This window comes from Choloepus didactylus, chromosome 5, assembly GCF_015220235.1.
Source record: "Choloepus didactylus isolate mChoDid1 chromosome 5, mChoDid1.pri, whole genome shotgun sequence".
NCBI classification, from domain to species: Eukaryota; Metazoa; Chordata; class Mammalia; order Pilosa; family Megalonychidae; genus Choloepus; species Choloepus didactylus.
This window is the reverse complement of record NC_051311.1, coordinates 133,804,558-133,813,484: the sequence shown is the minus strand read 5'-3', so window position 1 is coordinate 133,813,484 and position 8,927 is coordinate 133,804,558. Positions and strand designations below refer to the sequence as shown.

At 37.0% G+C, this 8,927-nt stretch overlaps 1 pseudogene; it reads left to right on the top strand.

Annotated features, from left to right (window-relative positions):
- Positions 1-8,160: 8,160 nt before the first annotated feature.
- On the top strand, positions 8,161-8,571 carry LOC119534492 (annotated as a pseudogene).
- The last annotated feature ends 356 nt before the right edge of the window (positions 8,572-8,927 follow it).

Here is an 8,927-nt window from a genome sequence, read left to right as displayed (position 1 = left end):
GTCAATAATGCTGAGTTAATGAGAGAGGGCTTGAGCACACAGGTGGGACACCTAAACCCCCAGGCCAGGGGCAACTGAGCCTTTCTCTTACCCTGACTCCCTTCTATGGCAGAAACCAAGATAACCCCTCTGCACCTGGCTATGTTCATGCCTCCCCTGTGCCCTATCCCTGAGCGCTGTTTTTCAGCCCTGGAGTAGCTCCTACGCCAAGAATCGACTGCTTCTGGCAGCATCCTCTTGAGTAATACATTGTTTTAAAATGTTTACAATGTAACTAGGGGAGGGGGGTGAAAAATCAGAGAACATTTGAGAAAATATCCATTTATGTCCATTTGTTCTTGGAACTCATGACCAGCATTAGAGCCACAAGGAACAGAGCTGGCGTTCCAGGTACCAGGATACAGGCAGGGACACTGAGCCCCCGCCTCGCTGGCCACGTGTGGCTTTATATATTGTACTTTCCACGGTTAGGTTCTGTCATTACTTTCTTGTTAGAGACTGTGTCATGGGTCTTGTCCCCTGAAAGCTGTAGCGTCACCATTTCATCTCCTTAAAATCATCTATTAATATGTATTTTTGTGCCCACTTCACTTATGGCATGATTTCAGAGTTGTTTTTTCCTCCAATTGATCCATATTAGTTTTCACATTTCTGGCAGGAAATCTCCTATTAGGAAGAGCTGAGCCAAATCCAGTTCCTTTAAAGTAATTCACTGATTTATTCATCTGTTCACTTACTGATTCATTCTCTATTCACTGAGTCCTCTAGTACATGTACAATTGTTAGGTCTTAGGGGATGTGTACGACAGGTCCTGTGCTAAACTTAAGGTTACAAAATGCAGCAATTCACAATCTAGTTAGTGGAGACAGAAATATAAAAAAAACACAAAACTGCCATACATTCTAAAACTTAGAAATTCCAATTTTTAGAAACTAGCTAGGGAAATGCACACAAGTATGCAAGGTAGCAGATACCAAATGGTTATTATAGCATTGTTGGGGTAGCAAAAAATTGGAAGCAACCCAAATGCCCATCAATATAATAATTAAATAAAATGTGGTGTATGCCTATTGTGGAATTCTATGCATTAGTTAACAGGAAGGATCTACTTCCACATGTAACAACATAGATCTCTAAGACATTTAATTTTGGAAGGAAAGTCTGCAGTGACACACACCAAATAAAAATAGTGGTTACCTTTAGAGATATAGTAGGGAAGGAAAACCGGATAAGGACTAGTGGTCAAAGAAGACTTTAACCTTACTGGGAAAATTTTCATTTTTAAAAAAGGTTTATGTATTGCTTAGGCATTTTGCATTTAAAACCAATAAAACAACAAATCATTGTAACTATAAGGCAAAGTGGTAGCATAAAGAAGGGAAAGCTCTGCTTCACTTAGGTGCATGAAGAAAGACTTCAGAGAAATAGACCTGTGACCTGGGGTTTTAGAGGGCTACTAGGAGTTTGACAGGCTGAGGTGGAGGGGAGGGGAGGTTATTACATATGGATGGTGGCAGGGAGCAGCAAAGCTGTAGAGATATAACCACCCTTGGAGCATTTCCATGTGACTGGCCCACTTAGTGAAGGAGCATATTGCAAGTGGGGGAATGTGACCTGGAGGGAGACAGATGCATTTGGAGGTAAGGCTGCACCAGAAAATGAATGATTTTATGAAAACGAATGATTTTGTGAAAATGAATGATTTTGTATAACTTGCTGAGGAGTTTTGAAATTTTTCCTGTAGGCAATGGAAAGCCTATAAATGAGGGGTGATATGACCAGATGTAGATTTGAGAAATATCAAATCAAGTGAGAATGGTTTTCTTTCCAGAGGCTGCAGTAGGACAGATGTGCCCATTATGTCATCATGTTAGACCACCACATACCCAGACTGGTTTTCCTTGTATCACTTAGCACATATGGGCTCCCAACAATTATTTTTCATAAGGGTTTTCAATATAAAGGAAAGTGTGAAATATAATAAAGCATATGCCCAACATCCAAATTTTGATATACTTTACAAATGTACAACATACAGATGGAACAGTGCACAAATCTTAAGAGTAAGATGACAGATTTTTATAAAACAAACACACCTGAATAGCCACAACAGAAATCAAGATATAAAACATTACCAGCACTCCAGAAGTATCTCTCATGACCCTTCTCAGAAATTGCATGCCCAAAAGGAAACCATTCTGTCTTAGTCTGCAATTGATTTTTGAGTATAATGTGAGGTAAAGATCAAAGTGAGGTTTTTTTCCATACAGTTATCATATTGGTTCAGCTCCATTTATTGAAGAAGCCATTGTCCTCCCCTCCACACCCACCCCACATGGCAGTAAGTGGCACCTGTGTAGTAAAGCAGGTGAATATGTGTGAGTTTATGAACTCTGGTTCCATTGTCTACGTGTCTATCTCTGCACAAACACTATAGTTCTATAAAACATGCAACTTTATAATAGTCCTTGCTAGCACTGTGAGTCATCCAACTCTGCTCTTGACCTTTTGTACTTCCATATAAATTTTTAAAGGAGATTGTCAACTTCCCCAAAATCCTACTGCAATTTTCATTGGGATTGTGTTGAATCTATGGACCAATTTGGGGGAGAACTTTTATCTTTAAAATATTGAGTCTATCAATCCATGAAATTGGCACATACCTCCAACTAATTAGGACTACTAAAATTTGTCTCAGTAATGATTGGTAGTTTATCTAAATGGATATCTTTTATTAGATTTATTTCTATGTTTTAAATTATTATGCTAATGTTGATGGTATATTTCAATTTTCATTTTCTAAATGTTTTTTGCTAGTACATAGAAATACAGTTCATTTTTAAATATTTACCTTTACACCAGTATTTGGTTAAATGCATTTATTAACCCTAATAGAGTATGAGTACAAAAGCATGCTGTATGCAAATAATGACTTTTATTTATTATTTTTCAATGTTTATATATTTTATTTCTCTTTCTTGCATTATTGCACTGGCTAGGACCTCCAGTATAATATTAAACAGAAGTGGCAAGAACAGACATTGTTGTCTCATTCTGATCCCAGGAAGAAAACTTCCAATATTTCAACATTTAGTATGTTAGCTTTAGGGTTGCGTTTTGTTTGTTTGTTTGTTGTTTTTTGGGGTTTTTTTGTATTACATTGAGGAAGTCTCCAGCTGATCTTACTTTAATAAACATTTTTATTGTGAGTGGGTATTGAATACTATCAAATACTTTGGGGACATCTATTGAAGTGATTATATGCTTTTGCTTCCTTATACTTCATTTAGTGAAGTACATTGATTTCTGAGTGTAAAGCAACTTTATGTTCCCGGAATAAATCCAATTTGATGAGTATTATCCATTTTCTATATTGCTGGATTCAATTTGCTAATACTTTGCTAGGATGCTGCTTAAATATATTGTGTAGATACTATATTTTGTATCTATGCCCCTATGTATACATTGATATGTAACATTCCCCTAATGTTCGTATTAATTCTAATATTGGTCTATAGATTCTTTTCAATTATGCCACTACAGCATCTCAAATAATGATAATTTCGTGTCTTCCCTTCCCACCTCCTACTTCTTTTTCCTGACTTACTACATTAGTTAGGCCCTCCAGTACACTGCTGAATAAGAGAGGATAGCATACATACATGTACTGCTTATGTGTTGGCTGGGAATTATTCTAGCACTTTTATCACAAAGTATGATGATGATTAGAGTTTTTAGTGAATTTTTTTTTTTAGGTTAAAGAGGTTTCTTAATATTCTTGGTTTTCTAAGAGTTATTTTCTTAAAAATGATTTAGTGTTTAAAAAAGCAATTTTGAATATCTTTTCTATTTCTATTGAGAGAATCATGCATGCTTTTTTCTCCTTTAATCTGTTAATGAAATGTATAATCATAGATTTTTAAAAATATATATTCATATCCAAGCATCATTTTAAAAATACTTTTCTGAATTTTATCTACTACTTTTTATTTAGAAATTTTTCTTCTATTCTCATGTTAGATTAGGTCTGTAATTTTCTTTCCTTTTCACGCCCTTGTCATGTTTTTATTAACCTCAGGAAATACGTTCAGTGGCTATTTCTTCTTTTTAAATTCTCGGGCATAATTCATTAAAAATTTGGGATTATCTTTTGCTTTGTGGTTTGGTAAAACTCACTGCTAAATTTATCTGGACCTTGAATGTTTTGGGAGGGGAGAGGGAAGATTTTCACTGATAAAATTTTGCCTGTAGTGCTTGGCTAGTTCATGCATCTAGTTTTTATTAAGATAATTTTGATTATTTAGAAGTTTTTTTTTTTTTGAGAAAATTGACCATTTCATACAGTTTCCAAATTTATTGGCATAAAGTTAAGCATAGTATTTCTTTATGATTTTTTAGAAAATCTTTACAGTATTTGTTTTTTTTTTAAAGCAAATACACTTTATAAAATGAGGTAAAATTTGCATACAGTGAAATCATTATCTTAAGTGTCCAATTTGTTCCTTTTTGATAAATACATACCCACATGTAACCATCACCTCAATAAAGACACAGAATCTTTTCTATCAACCTAGAAAATTCCTTTATATCCTCTTCCAGTCAATCCCACCCCCCATAAGCACCACTATTCTGGTTTCTATTGCTGTAATAATCTTGAACAAATGCTGACTATTCTTATACTTCATAGAAATGGGACAGTACAGTATATTTTCTTCTGTATCTTGCTTCTTTTGCTCAACTTAATGTTTTTGAGATTCATCCAAGATATTGAGATTCATTCATGCTGAGTGGTAGTCCATTGTATGAAAATACCACAATTTGTCTAGCTGTTCTGCTAATGGATGTTTAGATTGTTTAATTTGGGGCTATTATGAATAATGAAGGTATAAACATTTTTGTACATCCTTTTCATTTCTCTTGATTAATGCCCAGGGTTTAATTGCTGGGTTAGAGGAAGGGTGCATACTAACTTCATAAGATATTTCCAAAATGTTTTCCAAAACAGTTGTAATATTTTACACTTCTGAATGTATGGGAGTTCCAGTACTCCTTCTTATCATCTCCAACACTTGATGCTGAGAGTTTTTTTCATTTTAATAGTAATATGAAATGGTTTCCCGTTGTGACTTTTAATTTGCATTTACCTAATGACCTTTGACATTTATCTAGTGACTAGTTTACCTAATGAATATTGAGTACCTTTTCACAGCCTTATGTGTCATTAATATATCTTCTTTAGTAAACTGTTAAAATCTTTTGCCAAGTTTTTAATTGAATTGTTTCTAAGAGTTCTATATGTGTTCTATATATGCTATATGTAAGCATTCTATACATGTCCTTTGTCAGAGATGTGTATTGGTAATACTTTTCTCCCAGTCTTTGGTAGCTTGCCTTTTATTTTCTTAATCATGAATTTAATGAGCAGAATTTTTTTTTTATTTTACTGAAGTCCAATTTATCAATTATTTTTTATGATAAGCATGTTCAATGTTCTCTGTAAGAAATCTGTCCCTACACCAAGGTCATGAAGATACTTTCCTATGTCTTCTTCTAGGATTTTTATACTTTTTCCTCTATCTTTGAGTCTACGATTTCTCTTGAATTAAACTTTACATGGGGATTGAGGCTCATTTTTTTTCCAATACATTTATCCTGCTGTTTCACCATTGTTTGTGGAAAATACTCTTTTTTCCTTAATGAAGTCTCAGCACATCTGCGGAAAATCAATCAACCATATATGTGTGGGTCTATTTCTGTAATCTCTATTCTGTTCCATCTGATTTCTGCCCATCTCTCAAATCACAGTAGCAAGATAAAGAAAATGGCAATCACCTGTTGGCCAAGCTCTGTGCCAGGTATTTGTTAAATGCTCCTTAACATGTCAATTAATCATAACAGAAACTCTGGAAGGAAAGGCAACTCCCATTTGCTGATGATGGTTAAGAAATTTGCCTAAATTCACACATTTGATAAATGATGAAACCTGGAATTGACTCCAGATCTTTCTGCCTCCAAAGCTCCATAATCTCTAGATTAATCTGAGTTCTGGTACTTGCTCTGCCACTAACCAACTGTGAAATTATGAACAATTTAATTTGCTTCTCTAGGTCTCAGGTTCTTCATCTGTAGAATGAATGGTTTGTACTAGATGAACTCCGATTTCTTTTCTTTCTCTAATAATTTAAGATGTGTTAAAGGCAGATTTAATTTTCACTGTCATTAAATCATTCCTTGTTATTACCAGGGCTCAAAGAGGCTTCCCCAGAGTGTTACAGAGTAACATCTAGGAGGTTGGCAATTGGAAACATGTATCAAACTTCATGCACCTGTAGATATCTTACGAGCCAATCTCTACCCAATTTCTTGATTCTCCTTTTCTGCTCCAAACGTTAATATAACTGAGTCACAAAAAATGATTAGAAATGTTAACTAATAATGTGCAAGCTTAATAAAGAAGCTAACTGTGCTCACTTTGGCCATCTGAGAAGAGGAGATGAATGACTGTCCCGGAAGGCTGGGCACTTTCAGTCACTCTGATTCCTTTTCAAATCATGGTCTGGAAGATGAGGAGTCCTGGAGTGGGAGCTCAACACCTCATTCTCTGGGGAGAAATGAGGAACTCTGACAGATGGGAAGCTTAATGTAGAAGCCTGGAGAGAAAGCATAAGTTTAAAAGCCCACGTACACAATACTTAAATGCTGTCTGCACAAAACAATGTTGATTCTAGTGTTCTCCACTCGTCTCTTTGAAAAGATTAGATGAGCTTATAGAGTAAAAATAAGTCAAAGTGTGAAAATTGTAAGCAGACAGTGCTCGATGCAAGAACACCAGTTTTCCAGTCTGAAATGTCCAAAAATGAAACAGGCTGTCTTGGAGGTAGTGAGCTACCCATCAGTGGGATTCAAGCAGTGTAAAGGCAGTTGGAATTAAGAATTGACTGGTGGGATGGCCAGCTGAGGTGGTTTTAAGGCTTTGCCAACCTCAACTCTGACTCATGCCCCTTCTTTGAAAATCATCCAGGCCCTTCACTTAACCCATAAATCCTTTCTTTAAATAGATAAGACATCATTCCATTAGGAGTCAGGAAGTCTAGGTATTTAAAGGGCTTTGTCATTAGATGGCAGTGGGTCAAATATGCCATGGTGGAAAAGTTTTGCTTGAGCACACTAGGTTTGAAAATAGTGTTAGAAATAGTAAGAGGGCCAATTATTTCCAATAAGGATGGCAGTTGCTTTCTGCTCCAGTTGTTTTTGCTGCAAATCACCCCAAACTTAGAGGTATAAGTTTGCAAACATGTATTCTGTAGATCAGGAATTCAAGAAAGGCATGGCAGAGATGTCTCTTTACTGCTCCGTGATGTCTGGGGCCTAAGCAGAAGACCTGACAGCCTGGGTGATGTGCTACCTGGGGGCTGGAATCATCTGGCAGCTTCTTCACTCAAGCCTGGTGCCTGAGCTGGAGCTGTCTGCACAAGTGCCTAAGTGTGGCTTCTCCATGTGGCTGGTTCTTCTCCACAGTGTGGTATCCTCGGGGCAGCTGGACTCTTACAGGATCCCAAAAGCCAGCATCCCAGCAGACAAGCATCATTTTTTATGACCTAGTCCAGGAAGTCATGCAGCAACCCGCCTTCATTCTGCTGGTTAAAAGTGAGGCATAAGCCCACCCAGATGCAAGGGGAGGCACCTACAGCTCTTCCCCCTCAAGGGAGAAGAGAGGCAAGGTGATGTAGAAAAGCATGTGGGATAGGAGATATTTTCATAGGCACAGAAAATACCATCTGCCACTCTGTTCAAACTCTTCCATGCTGTCACAGAGAGCCCCCAAAACTCCACCTTCTCTTCCTCCCACCATTCTGAAACCACTTAGCTCAATGTTTTCCTTACTGAAGACATCAACAGTTTGTGAGCTGTACTTCCTTTTTCTTTTTCCTATCATCACATAACTAATTTCATCTCCAGGCATACCCTCCTTTTTCCTCCTTTTTTAAATCTTCCATTTCTCCCTCCTCCTCCTATTTCTTTGTTCCATTTAAGAGTTAGGGGGGAACTGTGTTCACAGCCACTGCTGTGCCTCCATCACTCTCTAACGCCAGTACCACCTCTAGCTTGCCGAGCTCCAGCCGAAGGAGAAGGCAGGCAAGTAAGGAGGTCTATATACCATGGCTCGAACAAAGTAGACTGCCCGCAAATCGACCGGTGGTAAAGCACTCAGGAAGCAACTGGTTACAAAAGCCATTCCCAAGAGTGCGCCCTCTACTGGAGGGGTGAAGAAACCTCATCATTACAGGCCTGGTACTGTGGCACTCTGTGAAATTAGACGTTATCAGAAGACCACTGAACTTCTGATTCACAAACTTCCCTTCCAGAGTCTGGTGCGAGAAATTGCTCAGGACCTCAAAACAGATCTGCACTTCCAGAGTGCAGCAATTGGTGCTTTGCAGGAGGCAAGTGAGGTCTATCTGGTTAGCCTTTCTGAAGACACCAACCTGTGTGCTATCCATGCCAAATGTGTAACAATTATGCCAAAAGACATCCAGCTAGCAGCCCGCATATGTGGAGAACATGCTTAAGAATCCACTTTGATGGGAAACATTTCATTCTCAAAAAAAAAAAAAAATTTTTTTTTCTTCTTCTTCTTCCTGTTATTGGTATTCTTAATGTTAGATTTTTTTTTCCTTTGGGGTCAAAAGGTACTTAAGTATATGACTGTGAATGGAAAAATAGGGGACAGTAATCAGGTATTGGCAGTTTTTCCATTTTCATTTGTGTGTGAATTTTTAATATAAATGCGGGAACATAAAGCATTAACGTAAGTCAAAATGTTTCAGTGAACAAGTTTCAACAGTTCAACTTTATAACAATTATAAATAAACCTGTTAAATTTTTCTGGATATGCCAGCATTTGGATTTTTTTAAAACAAGTAAA